This window comes from Anolis sagrei, chromosome 1 (assembly GCF_037176765.1).
Source record: "Anolis sagrei isolate rAnoSag1 chromosome 1, rAnoSag1.mat, whole genome shotgun sequence".
Classification (NCBI taxonomy): Eukaryota; Metazoa; Chordata; class Lepidosauria; order Squamata; family Dactyloidae; genus Anolis; species Anolis sagrei.
Window position 1 is genome coordinate 86,757,091 of NC_090021.1, and position 20,972 is coordinate 86,778,062.

At 39.8% G+C, this 20,972-nt stretch overlaps 1 protein-coding gene across 1 annotated transcript in view; it reads left to right on the forward strand.

The window, feature by feature from the left end:
* The window catches only part of LOC132774713 (triadin-like), a 133,675-nt gene that overhangs the window by 25,605 nt on the left and 87,098 nt on the right, over window positions 1–20,972 (forward strand). Inside the window, exons 6-7 of the mRNA XM_067466871.1 lie at window positions 14,701–14,736; window positions 17,759–17,812. The gene's annotated coding sequence lies outside the window, so the exon portion shown is untranslated. The remainder of the gene's footprint in view (window positions 1–14,700; window positions 14,737–17,758; window positions 17,813–20,972) is intronic.

The window sequence follows — 20,972 nt, forward strand, 5'->3', positions numbered from 1 at the left end:
TAAACTGGCTGGGATTTCTGGGAGTTGTAGGCCAAAAACATCTGGGGACACCAGGTTGAGAACCACTGTCCTAGAGGCATTCTCTCTTGACGTTTCGCCTGCATCTATGGCAAGCATACCTCTGAGGATGCTTGCCATAGATGCAGGTGAAACATCAGGAGAGAATGCCTCTAGAACATGGCAATATAGCCCGAAAAAACCTACAACAACCCAGTCTTTAGTTTATCTTCCCCTTCCCCTCTCCTTCCCTTTCCTTCATGACAGGAATGAATTCTACTAACAGCTACCCTACTGTTGCCTTTTCAATTTCTTCATAATATTTCAGTCCTTTCCCCCAGACAAGCCATGTTATTCCAGAATGAGATTCAGAGTTCAGATGTTTACTGAGAAGAGGAAAACAGTAGTCACAGGAATAGCACTTCTTGCTGCTGCTGCTACTACACATTTCAGTGAAAGAAGGGCAAAGAACAAGTCACCATGAGAGCCACTGGTAGCATCACATCACTGCCCATGGGGCAGTGCCCATTATAGTACATGTGTTTGGAAGAGACATTTCCCAACTCTACTTTCCATGGAAGGTTTAGAATTTACAGAACAGAACTATCCCAAACGCTGAGATTTCAGGGCCAAAACCTGGGACAGGATCTCAAGTGATGTTAAAACCATAACTGCATTTGAAAAAAATACAAAGAATAAAAGATGAGGACAATATAGATATACCCACACCTTTGTTACGCACCACTCTCTCCCTGAATTTTCTCCCTCTCACTCTGAGGATAGAAGATCTGGGGCTGGTTCTGAAATCTAGCAACCCCATCTTGGAGGACTGTTAAGATGCTGTCCCTGCTTAGATTAACCCTGGTTTTTTTGGACAATGCTACCAAAAAAGAGGTTAAATAAAAAATTTGCTTAAATAACACTATGTAACTTTAAAAAACTACTCCTGATATGAAAATGTTATTTCCTGTTTAATTGTGCAGTACTTACTTTGAAAGTAGTTGTAATACTCCAGAAACTTCATTTTGCCACAAACTGTGTTGAATTGGTTGAGACTATATGAGATATTCATTGAAAAACAATAGAAAAATGTGCTGCAGGATGTCCCTCAAAAACATAGTCTTAGAACCAAATAGGAAATAATATTTATAACCCAGGAGCAAAAATTGTGTTACACATTGGATGGCAAGATCCTACTGAAGAGCAACCACTATACTGGCATAGTACCACTGCAGCACTGCATCTGGTGTTGCATTGCAAAGATGAGCCATCTTTCCATGCTTTTAATTATTGTATTGGTGAAGGCTTTCATGGCCGGAATCACTGGGTTATTGTAGGTTTTTTGGGGGGCTATATGGCCATGTTCTAGAGGCATTCTCTCCTGACGTTTCGCCTGCATCTATGGCAAGCATCCTCAGAGGTAGTGAGGTTTTTTGTCACTACCTCTGAGGATGCTTGCCATAGATGCAGGCGAAACGTCAGGAGAGAATGCCTCTTGAATATGGCCATATAGCCCGAAAAAACCTAAAACAACCCTTTTAATTATTGTTTTTATTAATTCTAACAGAAGTGCAATTCACAACCAAAATGAAGAAAAACCAAACCATCAAACAAAGAAAACAAAGCAAAACCAAAGAAAAAAGATATAATATGTAAAAATACAAATACAACTAAGACTATTTATTTCTTTATTTATTTCCCACATTTGTACCCCACCCTTCTCACCCCGGAAGGGGGACTCAAGGTGGTTTCACAATAGGCAGCAATTTGATGCCAACAACATACAATTACAAATATTAATTGCAATTAAAACCAAGTAATTAAACATCATTTATTAAAACAACAATTAAAATCATGCAAATTCAAATCATAGGCCAAGGTCTATCCAAACACTAATTTGATAGCTCATTAGACCCACACCTTTGTGAAAGGTGTGAGTCTAATGGGCTATGGTCCCTATGTGGAGTGGACCTGGGGACTGCATCACACAATCCCTGAGCCCAATCCACACAGCCCTCTCAGGCTTTTTGGGCTCTATGAACCCAGAAAACTCAGAGGGCACCAACCCCCTCCCCAAGCCCCCTCCCCAAAAGGCCTTAAAATGAAAAAAAACTTACCCAGCTGCCATTAAGCTCCTGTCAGAGTCCTCCTAGTGCATAGAAGTCACACACCGAGGGAGGGGGAGGAGGAAAATCACTCCTCACCCACCCCCAGCATGTAATTTCTACATCAGGCATGTAGCTGGGGGGGGGGGGCTCGGGGGGCTTCACCCCCCCTCCGAAATTCTCATGGTGGTTCGCGAAAAGGCCTTACTGGTGCATTACTTAAACTGTTATGTCTATTCATATCATGATCTGATCACCATAATCAATATATCCCATATGCATGGAGGTATTGGGGTAATGATACAAAAGGTTTGCTAGGGTAGACCCTCTTTCACTCAGACTCAGCCCCCCCCCCAAAACTCAGCCCCCCCAAAAAAAACCCCTGAAAAAAAATCAGCCCCCCCCCCCCCCCCGAAACAAAATCCTGGCTACGAGCCTGTTCTACATGCCAGGAGGACTCTAATAATGTCCTTTTGGGGGTGAGTCTGGGTGCATGTTTTAGGGGGTGGTATGGGGACTTAAACGTGCACCTAAGTGGGCTTCTTAAATCTGCTTTGGCACATATTTAAGTGTTGTCTGGAAGTGGCCTAAGGCTTAAGCATGGCAGACGGTTGGACTGGATGCCCATGAGGTCTCTTCCAACTCTATGATTCTATAATGTTATCTTACATATTATAACAGTCACCAGATGCAGGACATAGACCTAATTTCTCTTTAATGTATACAGTGCTAAGCACTGTAAAATGAGGGAGGGGGGCATTGTTGATAGACTGACATCTTGCTGACAGTTTCCTTCCTTAAAGCACAGTAAGTTCTCATATTGTCTTTTTATTAATTTTTTTAATGTCCCTCTTCTACAACTGAATTTTCATATAAAGTTTACTGTCTTTGAAGCTTTTTGTCTGTGCAAATTGGTAACATATTTTATTAATGTCCATTAAGAAACCCATTTGCAGTTGCAACATTAAAGTAATAAATATTAGCACACCAAAAATTAAAATAACCCACTATAATTTTTAAATTAGTCTGAAATACATTTGATCATAATCATTTTAGTACTTGTCTGCAAACATTTAGGATTAGCTGTAATGTGTCAAATGCCTTTGCAGATTAACAATGAGTGCACAATAAGTAAATGCAAAGATAAAAGTTTGCCTCTTATAATAGTGCTTCATCCATATTAACCTCCTCTGGGACAATCAACAAGCTTAAGGAAATAATATGCTAGCTAGAAATGGAAAGAATGATGAATGCTACAGAGACAATTTTAACCATAATGTTTTTGATATTTCTGTTAGTACTTGTTTTATTTGAGGATAAGCCATACCATTGCCAGTAAGTTCTCATATGATAATGCTGATAGAGATTACTAATTTAGAACAGGAGATGGACAAAAGTAATATTGCACTACAATTCCCAGGAGCTTTAGAGTGTATAGCCAAAGGGGAATACTGGGAGTAGCAGTTGAAGTCTGTAGCTCTGGAGTTTGCCCACTCATATCTAAAAAGCATCTGCCACCATGATATAAATTTCACATTTTCCTCAATATTTTGCTTAGTATTTACTTTGTTGAGAGAAAGAATAGAGATGCCAGGCAGAATTCTGTTAGATAGTGTTAGACACTTGTGAATTTCATTTTCATGATTCCTATATAACCCCTAGTTTGTGAGATACATTGGAGGATTACATAATGCCCACTTCCTAGGCAACATTACCTACCATTACTCAGGAAAACATTGGCATGGTCCGAGCCACCCACCCTCACCCAGAATAACTCCAGCATGGGTGGCAATTGTGGCAGGAGTTCTGCTTCTGCTCATTACACCTGAAGTTCCTTACAGGAGGGATAGAAACATCAGTCAACTGCTCCATGATCAACAATGCAGCTTACTTACTTACTTAGGCGATCCCTCGTTGGACGAGTAGGATAGTCTTCCATGATCTGTATTCTTGTGGATCCGTTGGTGGCTGTGGAGCCCTATTCTTGACCTACATCTTCTCCCACAGTGATCACATTGGTTTCCAGGTGGAAGGCGGTCTCAGTCGGGGGTGGCTTGACGCGCCTTCCTCCTGGCACGTTTCTCTCTTTCACCCTCCATTTGTGCCTCTTCAAATTCTGCAGCACTGCTGGTGGTCACAGCTGACCTCTAGCTGGAGCGCTCAAGGGCCAGGGCTTCCCAGTTCTCAATGTCTATCCCAGAGATTTTAAGGTTGGTTTTGAGCCCATCTTTAAATCTCTTTTCCTGTCCACCAACATTCCATGTTCCGTTCTTGAGTTCGGCGTAGAGCAACTGCTTTGGGAGATGGTGGTCGGGCATCCGGACAACGTGGCTGGTCCAGTGGAGTTGACGGTAGAGGACCATCACTTCAGTGCTGGTGGTCTTTGCTTCTTCCTGCATGCTGATGTTTGTCCGTCTGTCTTTCCAAGAGATTTGCAGGATTTTCCAGAGGCAGCGCCGATGGAATCGTTCCAGGAGTTTCATGTGACGTCTGTAGTCAATCCACATCTCGCAGGCATATAGCAGGGTCAGGAGAACAATAGCTTTATAGACAAGCACCTTGGTATCCCTACGGATGTCCCGGTCCTCAAACACTCTCTGCTTCATTCGGAAAAATGCTGCACTCTCAGAGCTCAGGCGGTGTTGTATTTCGGTGTCGATGTTGACTTTGTTGGAGAGGTGACTGCCAAGGTAGCGGAAATGGTCAACGTTTTCTAATGTTACACCATTAAGCTGAATCTCTGGCATTGGAGAGGGCTTGGCTGGTGACTGCTGGAACAGCACTTTGGTTTTCTCGATGTTCAATGACAGATCGAGCTTCTCGTATGCTTATGCAAAGGTGTTTAGAGTGACTTGTAGATTTTCTTCTGACTGCACACAGACAACATTGTCATCAACATACTGGAGGTCTATAACAGATGTTGTTGTAACCTTGGTTTTGGCTTTCAGCCTTCAAGGTTAAACAGCTTGCCATCTGTCCGATAGATGATTTCCACTCTGGTGGGAAGCTTCCCATCGACAAGGTGAAGTAGCATAGTGATGAAGATGGAGAATAAAGTTGGGGCAATAACACATCCCTATTTGACACCTGATTCCACCTTAAATGGGTCACTTTGGGAGTCATTGTTGTCCGAGACTGTTGCCATCATGTCATCATGGAGGAGCCACAGGATGTTCACAAATTTGTTTGGGCACCCGATTTTTTGGAGGATGGTCCAGAGGGTGCTGTGATTCACTGTGTCGAATACCTTTGCAAGGTCAATTAATCCCATGTACAGAGGTTGATTTTGTTCCCTGCATTTTTCTTGGAGCTGTTGTGCAGTGAAGATCATGTCCACTGTTCCTCTGGAGGGGCGGAAGCCATTCTGGGATTCTGGGAGGGTGTCTTCTGAGAGGGATAGAAGGCGGTTTGCAAGGATTCTTGAAAGGATTTTCCCAGCTGAGGTTAGAAGGGAGATACCTCGATAGTTTCCGCAGTCTGTTCTTTCCCCTTTTTTGAAGAGGGTGATGATGGTGGCATCCTTGAAATCTGCTGGGATTTTCTCGGTCACCAACACTTTTTCTATGAGCTGGTGGAGTTATTGTGTCAGCTCAGGTCCTCCCTCTTTAAAGATTTCAGCAGGGATCCCATCAGGTCTGCTGGCTTTGTTATTTTTTTGTTGGCTGATGGCATTGCTGACTTCTTCCAAGCTAGGCAGTGCTACAAGCTCATCCCTGGTTTGTTGTTGCGAGATTTGTGAGAGAACCTCTTTGGCCACATTGGAGCTACGGTTCAGGGGGCTTTGGTAGTGTTCTTTCCAATGTAGTGCAATTGAGTTTTGGTCCTTCAGGAGTTTGGTTCCATCTGATGAGCGGAGAGGCTGTATGCCATGGTTTCTTGGTCCATAGATGACCTTTGTGGCTTTGAAAAATCCCTGAGCATCATGGGTATCTGCCAGGTGTTGGATTTCTTCAGCCTTCTTTGTCCACCAGTTGTTCTTGAGTTCTCTTGTCCTTCTTTGGACCTCAACTTTTGCACTGGCGTAGGTCTTTTTCTTAGCAACACAATTGATGTCTCTCTGCCATGTTTGGAAGGCTTTCCTTTTCTTATCAATTAGCTGTTGAATCTCGTTGTCATTTTCGTCAAACCAATCTTGATGATTCTTGGTTTGATATCCAATAGTTTTTTCACAGGCTTGGATGGTGGAGGTCTTCAGTTTGTTCCAATGTTCCTCAACATTTTCGGGGTGTTCTGTGGGTAGATGTCCTTGAGTGCTGTTTGCAGAAGGGCTCATCTGGAGGGCTCCTGAAGGGCTTGGGTGTTCATTTTGCACTTTGCCTTTCTTCCTTGGAACCTGTGCTTGGGGGCAATCTTGATCGCTGTCGTGGATCGGATTAGCCTGTGGTCTGTCCAGCAGTCATCAGCACCTGTCATGGCTCTTGTGAGGAGCACTTCTCGGTGGTCTCTGGCACGTGTGATTATGTAGTCTAAGAGGTGCCAATGTTTTGACCGGGGGTGCTTCCATGATGTCTTGAACTTGTTTTTTTTTTTTTTTTTTTTTTTTGCGGAAGAGCTATGGGTTGGTGATGACAAGGTTGTGTTCTGCACAGAAAAATTTGGTGAGAAGCAGGATGCCATTCAAGTTGCTGTTTCCAACCCCGTCTTTTCCTATGGTCCCTGGCCACAGGTCGATGTCTCGCCCGACTCTTGCATTAAAGTCCCCAGGAGGATGATTTTGTCCTCCTTAGGTATCTCCAATGGGACGGTGTCCAGCTGACAGTAAAAATTTTCCTTGATGTCTTCATCAGTATCTAGGGTTGAGAGTTGTTCGTTGATGCTAGTGCGTGCTTCGGTCAGATGTTTCACCAGATCATTTCTGATAGCAAAGCCAACTCCGTGCATTCTTTGGTCTTCTTCGGGCAGTCCCTTCCAGAAGAAGGTGTAGCCTCCTTTTTCTTCCTTCAGCTGTCCCTCTCCTGCTCTCCGGGTCTCCTGAAGGGCTGCTATGTCGATGTTAAAGTGTCCCAGATCCCTTGCAATGATGGCAATTCTGTGTTCGGACTGTGCTTGGTATGGAACTTCCCCCGCGGCCACTCCTGGGAGTGCACAACTCTAGTCATTGTGCCCGCAGGTTCATTGGAACACACAAGCCCCCTCACCAAGACAAGGTGACAGTCCATCGAGGGGGCAACAATGCAGCAGTCCCTCATTGTTTGCAATGACTGCTTCCCAGTAAATGGGAACTGGAACATGACTGGGATGAGACTTATTACCTAGCACCATAACTATGGGTTATATATTTATAACACCCGAACACGATTACAGATATCATTTCATGAAGACATTGAGAATCATGCCTATATGTATGTTTGTGTACAAACACACATTGTATTTTATAGTTTAAGAAGGATCCCCCTTTTTTTACTCAAGATTTTCACCTTATTGTTCATGTGAATAGGTTTTAATTCATTTTAATATTTCAGATGCTATAGAAATGTCAAGGATTTGATTTATTTTTTGTTCAGCCTTAGGTTTGATCAGCTAGCTATCTGGCTCTTAGATAGGTGGGTAGAAATATTTTTTTAAAATTAAAAAAAAACAGTACTCAACATCTAAAGCCTAGCATAGCTGAGGCTAAGCTATACAAAGAATTTCCTCTCATTGATTAAAATGCCCAGATGATAAGATATTTTTCAAACAGCATATGCCACCTGCTGCTGCTTTTATTTTAACACATATGAACACTTTGCTAGGGGCAGCAAATGGAACATTAAGTACCATCCATGCATGATGTATTGGTTTAAAAGCCCCCATTAATGTGTCAAATGTGCAGGAAATAATTTCATACATATGGCTAACATACTGTATCTAGAAACCTTCTGCTGATTCCATTTCTTGGAAACACTGAAGTCACTGTGGTTGTTAGATTTATATATCCAGACAAGTGGAACTACCAGTTGGTCTGTAGACACAATGCTAAAAGTTGAAAAGCCTTTTGTCCATTTCTTTAGAAATGTCTTTGCTGTTTTTGTGTAATAGAGTAACGTTTCAGTCCTAATCACACTACACTGAACAATTTTAACTGCCTCGCTCAATGCAATGGAATTATAGGGGTTTTAGAAAAATCTTTAGCCTTCTCTGTCAAAGAGTAATGGTGCCTTATACAAACTACCAATGCCAGGATTACATTTCAACAAGCCATGTCAGTTAAAATGCTGTCAAAAACGCATTAATTTGGGAATTCAGGAAGATGACTTTAGATTCCAGTGCAATCCTGTACACATTTTATTAGATGCAAATCCAAATTTGGGGCTTACTTCCAAGTAAATAAGTAGAAGGACCCAATGAAAATTTCCATCATGGAACTAGATTCAGATTTATTCATACTCCTAACAGACTTACTAAAATCAGTTAAGTCAATCATATGCAACTTAATTCAAAGTTATTTCAATGAATCTGCTCCAGAAGTAGATATCTCATAGCTTTCTGTACATACACACTGTTCTTTTAGGCCCTTTCCACGCAGCTGTATAAAATTCACGTTGAACTGGATTATATGGCAATGTGGACTCACTTCAAAGCAGATATTGTGGATTGTCTGCCTTGATATTTGGGGTTATTTGGCTGTGTGGAAGGGTCCTGAGGAATGATCCGATCCCATGTTTTCTTTTTATCTCAGATTATCTGGCAGTGGAGACTCATTTAATCCAGTTTAAAGCAGAAAACCTGGGATCAGACCTGGGGTATAGGGCCTGTCTTGAAGGGGCCTGAGTCTTCTGCCGGTTTCACTACATTTACCCCTGATTTTTTGTTTTGATAACTGCACCATGTTTTCAAGCTAAATAATTCTCCCATAACCTTCGCAGAAGTGCAACTCAGCTTTGCATACACGCCAAGAACATCTTGTTTTAGCAGATTAGAAGTGGCAAAAGGGGGTGGAAAATGTGAAGCCCACCAAAACAATTCAGAAGTGGATCCTGGACCAACAGTTATTTCCCATCAAAGTCACCTTTGCTTTATTGCAGCCCTAAGAATGAGAGATCACCCCAGAACATCAGTCACCAACTGCTCAGATCTTGCAAATTCGGGCCACTATGATGGAATAACTCTTGCCATAATGTGGTATTCATTGTTTCTGGCTGCCATCCATTTCCCCCAGCATTATTGTCTTTTTGTCCACTGTATAAGCACGGGTGTGAATCTCACATTTTCCATGCAAAGAAACAAAGAGGGGGGTTAGGGCTCCTTTATTTACTGGATACTGGTATGAATGGTGAGAGAACTGGCCTCACCATGCATATCCTTTGGAATTTACAATTTTATCATATGGGATTGTATGTGTGTTTGTTGTTTTTAGACTATGTTGCTGTTTTATATGCTTATGTACTATGTTGCTGTTTTATATGCTTATATGCTTATGTACTAAAGTGCTTCTGTGAACCGTCCCAAGTCCCTTTGGGGAGATGGTATTTTATTTTATTTATCAGAAGTGAACCGAGGGTACAGTTGTACTGTGTTCAAAAAACACAATGTTTAAAAACTTGGCATCATACTAAATGTCCTTTGACCAGTAGCTGGCCACTTGGAGTGCCTCTGGTGTTGCTATAAGAAGGAGAGATGGTGGTGAGATATAAATAAAATATCATCATCATCAACAACAACAACAACAACATCCTGCATGCCTGTGTTTGGTGAAAGTTTGCAAAGGCATTGCACACATTAAATCACAAATACATTCCAGCTCAAGGTGTGAAACATTGAGTTAAAAATGTGTTTGTGCTCAAAGTAGTCTGGGAAAGAGCAGTAAGGCATAATGGTTTATTATAAGCCACCTAGGGATATCACAACAGGAGCTTAGTTTTTATCCATCTGTGTGTGGTTTAGATGTCATTTGCAACCACTGTGTTGCTGCGAGTTGACTTCAAAGGAATGTTGATTGAGGCCTGAGGTAAAACAGAGTTGCTTGTGCTGAGAAGTGGCTGTGCTTTGCTCTTTCTCTGAGATTGGTACGTACCCTTCACTGTCTTCACACAACTAAGGATACAGTTGCATCATGTTTGTTAAAATATTTGCTTGTTAAAATAAAGAAACAGAATGTTTACCCGTGTGGTACTGTTTCCATAGAATCAGCAAGAAAAAAGGTTTCTTCACCAACTATAAAGTAAGGAAGCAAAAAATTCCCTTTTATAATTTCTGACAGATCCCCCTTCAATGGAGTAGCATCACTGACAAATACTACCATCACCACTATGTGATGACAAGAGATAGATCAAATCCCAATGGACCTTTGCCGTATTCAGCCCTTGCTTCCAATACCTATTCTACATCTCAACATAATTATATATAAAAATGGCTTGCATCTCTCTGAAATGGTCACATTGTTCTGGATTGTGATGTTCTAGTCATAAAATGTCTCATTCTTAATTTTCAAAAGGGAAACTATCTTTGAATAATTCCTGCTAAAGGATAACCTGTGATAGGTTCTCTTTAGAGTTGCCACATGTTCAGAAATGAAATGATGGCAAACAACAATACATTGAACAACAGAGTGTTGCTAATACATCCAGATTCTTAGAGTGGATATAGTCAGCCCCTTTATTGCGTTAACTCCTGCAATAAAGAAGGGACTGTCCAGATGACCTAGACAATCCCAAATTAATTTGTTTAGCGAATTAATTAAATAGTCAGTTTATTCCACACCATTCCCACCATTTTCTGTACTAAATTAGTATGGAAAACTGTGGGAATACCCACCCCCATCACCCAAAGACCCCAAATCCCTTTGAAAAGTAAATAAAACTTACTCAGCCTCCAGTACATTCTTTGAGCACCTCTCCCAGCACATAAAAATGATGCGCTAGGAGAGCGTCATTTCTACATGCCCAAATAGCATCATTTCTATGCATCATCTCTACATGCCAGGAGAGGTGCTCCAAAACTGTAATGATGGCTGGGTAAGTTTTCTTTACTTTTCAAAGGGGTTTGGGGGCTTTGGGGGAGGGGTGGGTCCCTAGATTTTCTGCCAGGCTAGTCCCAGCAGAACATCTGGACAGCCACCCCAGAAAGTGCACGCTTTCTGGGGTCAGTGTGGATAGCCCCCCAGGAACATCCACGTTTTAAAAATGTGAATGATCCTAGGATAAAGGGCAGTCTGGAACTGCCCTTAGTTGGTTCTCCTGCTTAGATATGAATTTTTGCTCAGTTTTTTGTAGTCTGATATTTTCTGCTTTTCTAGTGTTATTCACTATTCAGGTCTTAATTTTACTGTTTCAGGCAAATCCTCAATAACGAACTGAACTGATTTAAACTAATTTCTAGATATTCCAGATTGTTTTTCATGGAGTACATAACACAGTCTAAAGTGTTTGAGATTGATCTGGAGATATGGACATTAAAAATAAATGAAAAGGCGCCAGCTGGTATGTCTCTACAAAGGCAATACAGGGCAAATACATGATGGTTCTGTGCAGAGGAAGAGAGAAGCCAGGCCTTTCTTGTTGACAGCTCTGTTGTGTGAGGGAAGAGACTAACCAGCACCCTCCAATCTTAGTACAGGTTGAGAATCTCTTATCTGGAATTCTGAAATCCAAAATTATCCACTTGAATGTCTGAAATAATGACACCTTTGCCTTCTGCTGGTTCAATGTATGTGAACTTTGTTTCATGCACAAATTATTAAAAAGATCTTATCTGTGTACAAGGTGTATATTAAATATTCATGAATTTTGTGCTTATATGTGAGTCCTGGATATCTACCTATTGATGTATATGCCAACAGAGGTATTTTAAAATCTGTGTGTGTGGGGGGGGGGGGAGGTTAAAAAAATCAAACACTTCTGATCTCAAGCATTTGGGATTTTCAACCTGTACTTAATGGGGAGACTTATGCGAGATCATTGAAGTAATATTGTTAGTTATCTCTTCTTGCATATCTTTTTTTGTTTTGTGTTAGTAGCAGGTTGTGAAAGCGCTATGATAAGGTTGTTGAGATTCTCTTGCTGAGTTTTTGGTTCAGACTTCTTTTCTGGGTCAAAATCTGGTGAGCTCAGTTGTATATCCATACCAAATTATCACTCAACTGAAATTAATGTGTTTAAACCTGGATTTCATTTTCAATATGTCTCATTACATATGCATATGCAAATACAGCTATTCCAAAGAAACACATAATCCACCTCTGCTTTCTAAGCATTTTGGGTAAGTTATACTCAACCTGTAGTAATCCAGAAAGTTTCATTACATTTCTGGCCCAGTTTTCAACATTTAACTTTCATATTTTTCTACAATATGGAAATAATTACATACTAAACAAATACTTAGGCAAACCCATGAATGGGACTTAAGGGACTGTGAAAAGGGAGAGGAAAAGAGAATGTGGTTTTCCTCTTCATGGGTATTTTATATGCAATTCTAAAGACTCTGTGTATGTGATTGTTCTTTCATGCAGTAGGTCCTTTCCTTATTCAATTGTCTCAAGAGCATTTCAGCATTTCAGTTTCATGATAAAGATGAAAAATATAAGTATAAAGGAGCAACTTTATCTAGAGTATAACATAATGCTCCAATATAGCAGAATGTTTTGAAGGATCTTGTGGTATTTAATTGTACATCACATCTGCTATTGTGTATAATGTTGCCGGTATATTCAGGTTTTATGGCTTCCAGTAACAGCAGATTATTGTGATAAATGATTCATATCAACTACAAGTGACACCTTTTAAAATTTCCATATCTGGCAACTCTAAAGCGTTTCTTCAATGCTTCAGCAGACCCCCACGGCCGAAAGCTGCTTTATGATTAATTTCATCTCAATGTGGTAATTAGCATGCTTTGAAGTGATTCCTGGAAAACATGCTAATAGAGGCAGCAGATTAACCCAGAAGTATTTTTAGTCCAAAGTGCAATGTACATACACCCAAGAATAAATGAGTTTCCCCTTGACATTTCTAGGCTTTTTATTGCTTTTGATCAAAGAAAAGGGGTGTTAATAGGAATATTCCAAAAAGGGTACAAAGGTCCTCACAGTGGAAAATTAGAATAAGGCACATGGAAGAAAAATCCCCCCAACCATTCAAATAGAAACAAAGGATGGGTGGGGATGGAAATTTCTCAAAGAGATCCTGGGAAAAGATTCTGGAATTCCACATCCCTTGAAGTAGTCACTTCTGTTAACCTCAGTCCCAGAGACATAAACATCTAAATTGGAAGAAACTAGAAGAGCCATCTAGTCTAGCCCCTATCATGCAGTAAAACACTTCCACAAGATGGCCATCCAACCTCTGTTCAAACACTTCCAAAGATGGTGAGTCCACTATTCTCCAAGGAAGTCCATTCCATTGCTGAATAGTCTTCACCATCAGGAAGGTTTTTTCCCCCCTAATATTTATTTAGAAATGTTGTTCTTGCAACTTCTATCTATTGGTTTGTATCCCAGTTTCTGGAGCAGCAGAAGACACTTCGAATATTGAAAGACTGTGATATCACTTGTCAATCTTCTTTTTTCCAAGCTAATCATCCCTAAGTCATTTTTCATAGGGTCTGATTTCTGAGAGTTGTTTCTTCACACTAGAAATACGGTTTGGGTAGTCCTGGGCGCTAGAAAGGCAGGACTGAGGGATCCTTCAAGCTGTTACTGGATCTCACATTACTCCTGGGAGATTATATTGCTACTTTGGCTAGATGCTTTGATTAGGTTTGGCTGGTGCTCCTTCTATGGACGGCATATATGGCCATCTACTGTTTCAAGACATATGGCATGGTATTGCACACAGAAGCAGCCCAATACATTGCTGATTGAGACAGAAGAGCAAATCCTTCCTCAAGTCAAATTATATAGTTATTGTATAGTTTATTTAATATCTCACATTTCCCTAATATGGGACTCAAAACTAGCCATGTTAGTTTGACACTCAAGAGACAGCAAATCCCACAATTTCCCTTCCTCCTACCTGGAAAGAAACAACAGCAGAAGAGGAAGAGTTAATTATGTGCTGTGCTTTCGATATTAATCATAGAATCATATATTTGGAAGAGACCATAAGGATCATCCAGTTCAACCCCCTGCCATGCAGGAACACATGATAAAAGTACTTCTGACAGATAGCCATCCAGTCTGTGCTTGAAGACCTCCAGCGAAGAAGACTCCATCACACACACTTCCAGGCAGAATATTCCTCTGATGAACAGCTCTTACCTTCAGGAAGTTCTTCCTAATGTTTAGGTGGGATCACTTTTCCTGCAATTTGAATCTGTTGCTCTGCGCCCCAGTCTCCAGAGAAGCAGAAAACAAGCTTGCTCAATGTGACCTCCTTTCAAATATTTCAACATGGCTACCATGTTCCATCTCAGCCTTCTTTTCCCCAAGCTAAACATACCTAGCTCCCTCCACTATTCTTCATAGGGCTTGACTTCCAAATCTTTGATAATGCTGGTCACCCTTCTCTGGACATGTTTAGCTCATCAGATGGTCAAAGTACTTCAGCATGGCCAGCTCTATTATGAACTAAAATATTATCTTCAGTTATGTAATTATTTTCTAATCAGTTCTAAAATATATGATGATTCTTGGTACAATGGAGTTGCATGTTAATTCACGTGCTTTTAAAAACATCTCTTACAGACAAAAAAGAAGCAGCTTTGACCAAAGACCTGAAAGGTAAGGCTATTTTTGTAACATAATTCTGTAACTGGCCCAGTTTTAAAACAGCCTATTTTATACAGACAAATTATGGTCATTAAGGCTACAATCCAATTCACCCTTTTGCCTCCAACTAAGCCTTTTTTTATCACTATAGTCCTTACCTCTGACTAGACATGCAGAGAATTGGGCTGACTTTCTGGAAGATGCAAATAAGGAAGTGGTGACACCATTTATAATTCCGAAATGGCATGTTTAGACTTCAGCTGCCTCTTCCATTCTAAATCAATTCACACATTTTATTTCCAATTCCACATTCCAGTTTGTGACTGACAGTTATTTCCTCCCTTTTTCAATTTGTTTTTTACTCACATGACTTGAAAAAGCAGAGATTTCATAGGGATTGAAATGTCAACTGTGATCTGAGATGAATGCATTCTTGGTGGCCATCAGCAGGATAGAAGAACTAAGGAGGCTTGTGCATCTGTCATGTGCCTATAACAAGGCTGTCAGACTCTTGATTAAATGAAGACAAGCTCTAGACATAAAAGATGCTATTCCCCAAGCTTGGGCTGGGTTGTGCAATCTTTATTTTAGTATTGCTTATGTAGGAAACAAATGGCTATTCTGTACAGGTCTTTTGAGACACCCCCACTTCTCAAAATGGAGAGGAGTGAGAAGACAGCACCCTAGGGCAGAATCATATATAATTGCTTCTTAACTCACTATGGGAAATGTACAGTCCAGATGTAGATAGCAACAGTTTTCCAGTTCCCGCAAAAAGCAAAGGCAATGATAATAATATATAATAATACAACTTTATTTATACCCCATCACCATCTCCTGGAGGGACTTGGGGTGGCTCACAAAGTACTCAAAGGTGCAAACACGCAATATACAAAAAGTGCAAAGACAACAATACAAAGCAGCAACAACCAACAAAAACATCATAAACCACACTCCTAATTAAGATAAATAAAATGTAACAATATCTGCAAAATACAAAACGACTGTCATCAATATCAGTCTTATAAAGTGCATGGTGAAAAATCTCTAAATCCTTGAATTTCTAGACAAGGTCAAAGGCTTGTCTAAAAAGCCATGTCTTCAGTTGTATATGTAAAGCTTGGAGAGAGGGGACTAGCCTAATCTCTCTAGGGTGGGCATTCCAGAGCCACCACCGAGAAGGCCCTCTTTCTTGTCCCCACCAACCATACTTGGTACAGAAGTGGGACTGAGAGGAGGGCCTCCCTGGTAGATCTTAGTGCCCGTGCCAGTTCAAAGAAAGAAGCAAGTTGGGATTTAAATAAAATGAGGGCTATGCTTAGTGTTGTAGTCAAATTGCTTGCATCATACAAATTACTTGTACCATCCAATATGCCTCATGCAGTAGTATCTGATCTGAGGATAAAAGGACAATTCACTTCTCTTACAATCGACTGAATATTTAGTTGCTTAGAAAGATATGTATTAGGTCACATCTGGATTCTTCAGTCTTATTGTTGTTTATGAAAGTAATTTCTAACTTATGGCAACTCTAAGGTGAGTTCATCATATGGTTTTCTAGACAAAATTTGTTAAGATGGAGTTTGCCTTTGTTTTCTTTTAAGGCCAAGATAATATGAGTTATCCAAGGTCATACAGTGGGTTTCCAAGTCCAAGTGGGAATTTGGACCCTGGTCTCCCAGTGTCACACCACTACACCACACTGGAACCCAACAATTGCAAACTGCAAGGACAAAACATTTTTAACAGAAATATAATTAAAAAAAGGAAATGCCATTCATGGTCTAAATCTTTTAAATACAAATCATGAACAAACCTCCTTGCATTTGAAAAGCCACAGGTTTGATCGCTATTTCAGAAACATATTGTGTTGAAAACATTGTTACTCCCTGAAAGTAGCAAGTTACAGATAAAGTTGTTATTTGTTAGAAGCATCTTCCAAGTAGAGATATGAATTTCAGGTCTAAAAATCATTATGCTTCTCCCAATCTCACCTGCATTTACTCCTGTCCTAGTTTTGTATCAAATTGTGAGACTGTTTTTCTCCCAAACATTGCATACACTGCATTTTTATGAGTATTTAAGAATGCCTGCGCATATTTGTATTTCAGCCATATGGGTTTTAAAATATGTGCAAAGTTTTGTCTACATTGTATTTTTCTGAATGCCTCACTAATATGCCAGTTCTTAAAGTAAAGTGTACTTCTTCTTGCAGTAGGAATTGAGGGATGCAGAAAGGCTACTTTCCTCGGGGCTAGAAAATCCACCCACATGTTTTTTGTTTCTATACCAATTTTGTTCTTATCTCTACACACATTGACTAGCATCTGTCTCTTTTAGGATAGGGAAGAGGGCTACCATGGGTCAGCTCAGCATTTTCTTTTCAAGCTATGCAAGTATAGAAAAGGGGCTCTGATCTGACTTTAATCATGTGCAATACCAATGGCACAGATTTCCATTTCCATTCAATGATGCATCTAGCTTCAGCCTTGCAAGGATGCTCTAAATGCAAATCCAGATTTTCCATTATTAGTACGTGCATGCAAAATGTAAAAGTTCAGTTTGTGGCTTCAGTTGTCTGTGCTAGAAACTCTGGAAATAACATCTAAAAAGCCTTTGAGTGAAGAAAACTGAGGCTGAGAAATGAAATACAAAAAAAAATGTGTTTTTCTTCAGAGTGTGTGTGTGTGGGGACCCACCTTCCCTGGATGATTTCTCCCATACTCTTTGGCAATTATCACATGTGGCTAAGGAAATTACTAGTAATATGTCACAATGAGTGATACAAGAAACCACATTTGTTAATGAAAGTAATTATCAAGTGATCCTAAATAACCATTTTTCCTCATTAATTTGTTTTTCAGAGCCTTTGATTGAGTAGAAAACCAATAGGAAATTTGGTTTTTAATAATCTCCTTTCTCTCTGTAAGAGAGATGCTAAGGGCAATATTTTTCATCTGCAGTTTCCCTGGATTTCTCTGTTGTTGTTATAGAATGCCTTGTAGTTATTGCTTTAATTTGTTCTCATTTTAAGAGCCAGCAAAAGCTCCTGCAGCCCAACCAGCTTCTGCAAAAATAGCTGCACCAGGTAAAGGATTATATTTTTCCTTTCTTTCTTTCACTCTCATTTAATCATCTCCCACTTTTTTGCCTGTCTTCATCTTTTTTGATCTCATTGCACCATAGCACCATCTCCTGGTTACAATGCAGAAAATACATATATTTTATTGTTGATAATAAATGGCTGCCCTAACAAACAATAAATGGCAAATGTTCCTGCCATGGGTCATAGCGACCGTCTAAGGCTGTATCTACACTGTAGAAGTAATGCAGATTGACACCACTTTAACTATCATGGCTCCTCACAAGGGAATCACAAGCGTTGTTGTTTGACAAGGTGTTTACCCTTCTCTGGCAAAGTGTGCTAGTGACTTACCAAACTACAACTTCCATGATTCATCCATAGCATTGAGTCATAGGAGCCCAACTGGTGTCAAACTGCATTATTTTTACAGGGTAGATGAACCTTGAGGCAAGAACAGTAAGCCCATAATTCAGCAGGGACTGGGAGTAGAGAGTATATCCCATAAAAAAAAAAAGATCAAACATGGTTAACACTGTGCACTTCCCTTCCCCTCCCTCATAACACTTTTGTGGTTGTATGCCTTCAAGTCATTTGTGACTTATGGTGACCTTTGAGTGACTATATCTTGGGATTTTCTAGAGCTGAGAGAGTGTTACTTGTCCAAGGGAATCAAACTCTGGTCTACAGAGTCCTAGCACACATTTGAATTGACCACTTAGTGTAAAGGATAGGCAACTCAGCTCTATGACAGCTAAACTATTCACAGAGCTGGTTTGAGTTGACACAGGTCAGGGCCATCTTAATGAGTCCGTGAATTGTTAACCAAGGTTGTGAGTTGCTCTAAATTCTGACAGTCCAGAACAAACTGCATTGTTGGCCTCATGTAAACCACTGGGCTGGTGCCAAGACTGGATTTGGTGCTGCTTGGCAGTCCAGACTCCTCCTCGCTTCTGCAGCAGCTGGGAGGTGGTGGTGGTCTAAATTGTCTTAGGGTCGGTCTGACATGCACCGCTCCAGATTGGCCCTGAGATAAGTGGTCAGTGAAGATCTGCCCTTCACCCATGTGGCTCTGTAATGTGTAGGAATACTTAATTCCTTTGGGGGCATTGCTTACACTGTATTCTTTTTCCTTTTTCCAAGATCAGCATGTAAAACTACTGCACACAACTTCAACTATAAGGGCTTTTCATCCATTTTTTTTATTTATAGCCTAAAAATTGAAAATTCTTGCTTTAGGAAAAAAGGATTCTCATTCTGAACTGATTTTTTCCTTCAACACATGTTCACGGAATTATAGTAGCACATCTCACCTCAATGAAATGATCCAACAGCAAAATTTTATCTCCATTTTAAAGTGATTACAATTTCCCATAAGATACGAACAACGTTTTCATGAAATATAATTTTACTTTTTAAAAAAGTTTTTATGATACTGGAAGCAGCTAAGCCTGTAGTAGTTATGAGAGGAAAAGTCTCTATTTTGACATTTTGTCAATAAATCAATACTAAGTAAGAACTACTGAAGCCTTGTGGAACTTTAATGCTTTCGTATATATGATTTGTTTGGATGAAGTTTTCTTCTTTTTTAAAACTGAGCTTTTGTCTCCAGTATGACAGCTATTAAGTAATATATTTAGTGTTGAAAATTATGAAAATTGAAAGAATTAACATTAAGACAAATTCTAGAAAGATTCAGCAAATCGTTTAAGAAAACAGAAATTTGGATTTATCTGGTTTAATTTAATCCCAAGGATAGAAAAATACGTTTTGATTGGGGGCGGGGAATCAGTGTTGTCTGCTCAAAAATAAGTTCCACCAAGATCAATGGGTCTTTATCCTGTGTAAATGATTATAGGACTGCAGGCTTAAATCCACGACTCATGTAACTTTCAAGATAATAAGGAACATGTAAGGGGCTATAAATGAAGAAGGAATAAGACTGTTCCCTGTGAATGCAGGAGAAATAATGACAACAGTATTCAAAATGTCCTGTTTAAATTGCTTTGAGGATTTCAAGGAGGAAAATCAGAGTTTCCAGAAACCCTCACTATTTACATATTAAACAACTACTATGGCAGTGTCCTGGGACTCTGGGAATAATTTCTAATGGTCCTTGATGCAGGTATACATATTCACAGTCCTAGTCAAGGTGAAAAAGAGATCCTATAAGATGTGTACTTCTACCAATAGAGCTGATTCCAAGAAAGTAAAAGAAAAGGGAAAAAAATATTCTGTTTGGGGTCCATGGAAATAAGTTAATTACAGATCCTGTCCAGTACCTGGATGGTGTTGCCAAATATCTTCAACGCATTCAGTAATATAGTGTAGCCCCCTCCTCCAAATTATTTAAGGAGTGGGCCCAAGTGTAAATGTTTTGTGAGTGGTTATCTCAAACTCAATTTCAAATCTATTTCAAAATGCCATTCTTATATTATTATTTACTAGCAGTATATGACCAACTATAGAAATAGTGTGCAGAAACAGGAGCACCTATAATCATAATTTTGAGTAAGCTCAAAAGAGGTTTTTGGGAAGTGAAACTTCTGCTTGCATCAGGCAGGTGGAGCAAGCTAGCTGTGTAGAAGAAATATGCGGCACATTTCAGGAAACAATGAAAAAGGATTTACATAAACACGAAAGAATATCTGCTTCAAATATTGATAGTATTTTTACAGTATTTTTATGACATCACATATTTTAAGAATGCTTAGCTCCACAAATATTATGTTATAGACACTTATTTAATATTATCTAAAGTTTACAGTGGGTTTTTAATGTGTGAGTAGGGGTGACTCTTATTGGTGTGTATTTTGTTTTGATTTTTAACTTTTGTCTGTATTCTTAATGGTTTTACTTTGTTTTTGTATTTTTATTCTTACATGTTTAATTGATCCTTTGTATCAGCTGCCTTAAATCCCACCATGAGGGAAAGGAGGCATGCAAGTGAAATAAATAGGTAGGTAGGTAAGCAGACAGACCAAGACAGGCAGACAATTTCTTTGGACCATTTTAATGCTTCCCAAGGTGAAATGGCTCCCAAAGTTAACCGAGACAAAACTTTAATCCAACTAAAGCCCTAGAAGGTTTAGTTAAGGAAAGACAGACAATCTTGAACCAAAAATGTTGTTATTTGTGTGGCAAGCAGCCCAAATGAGTGAGAGAA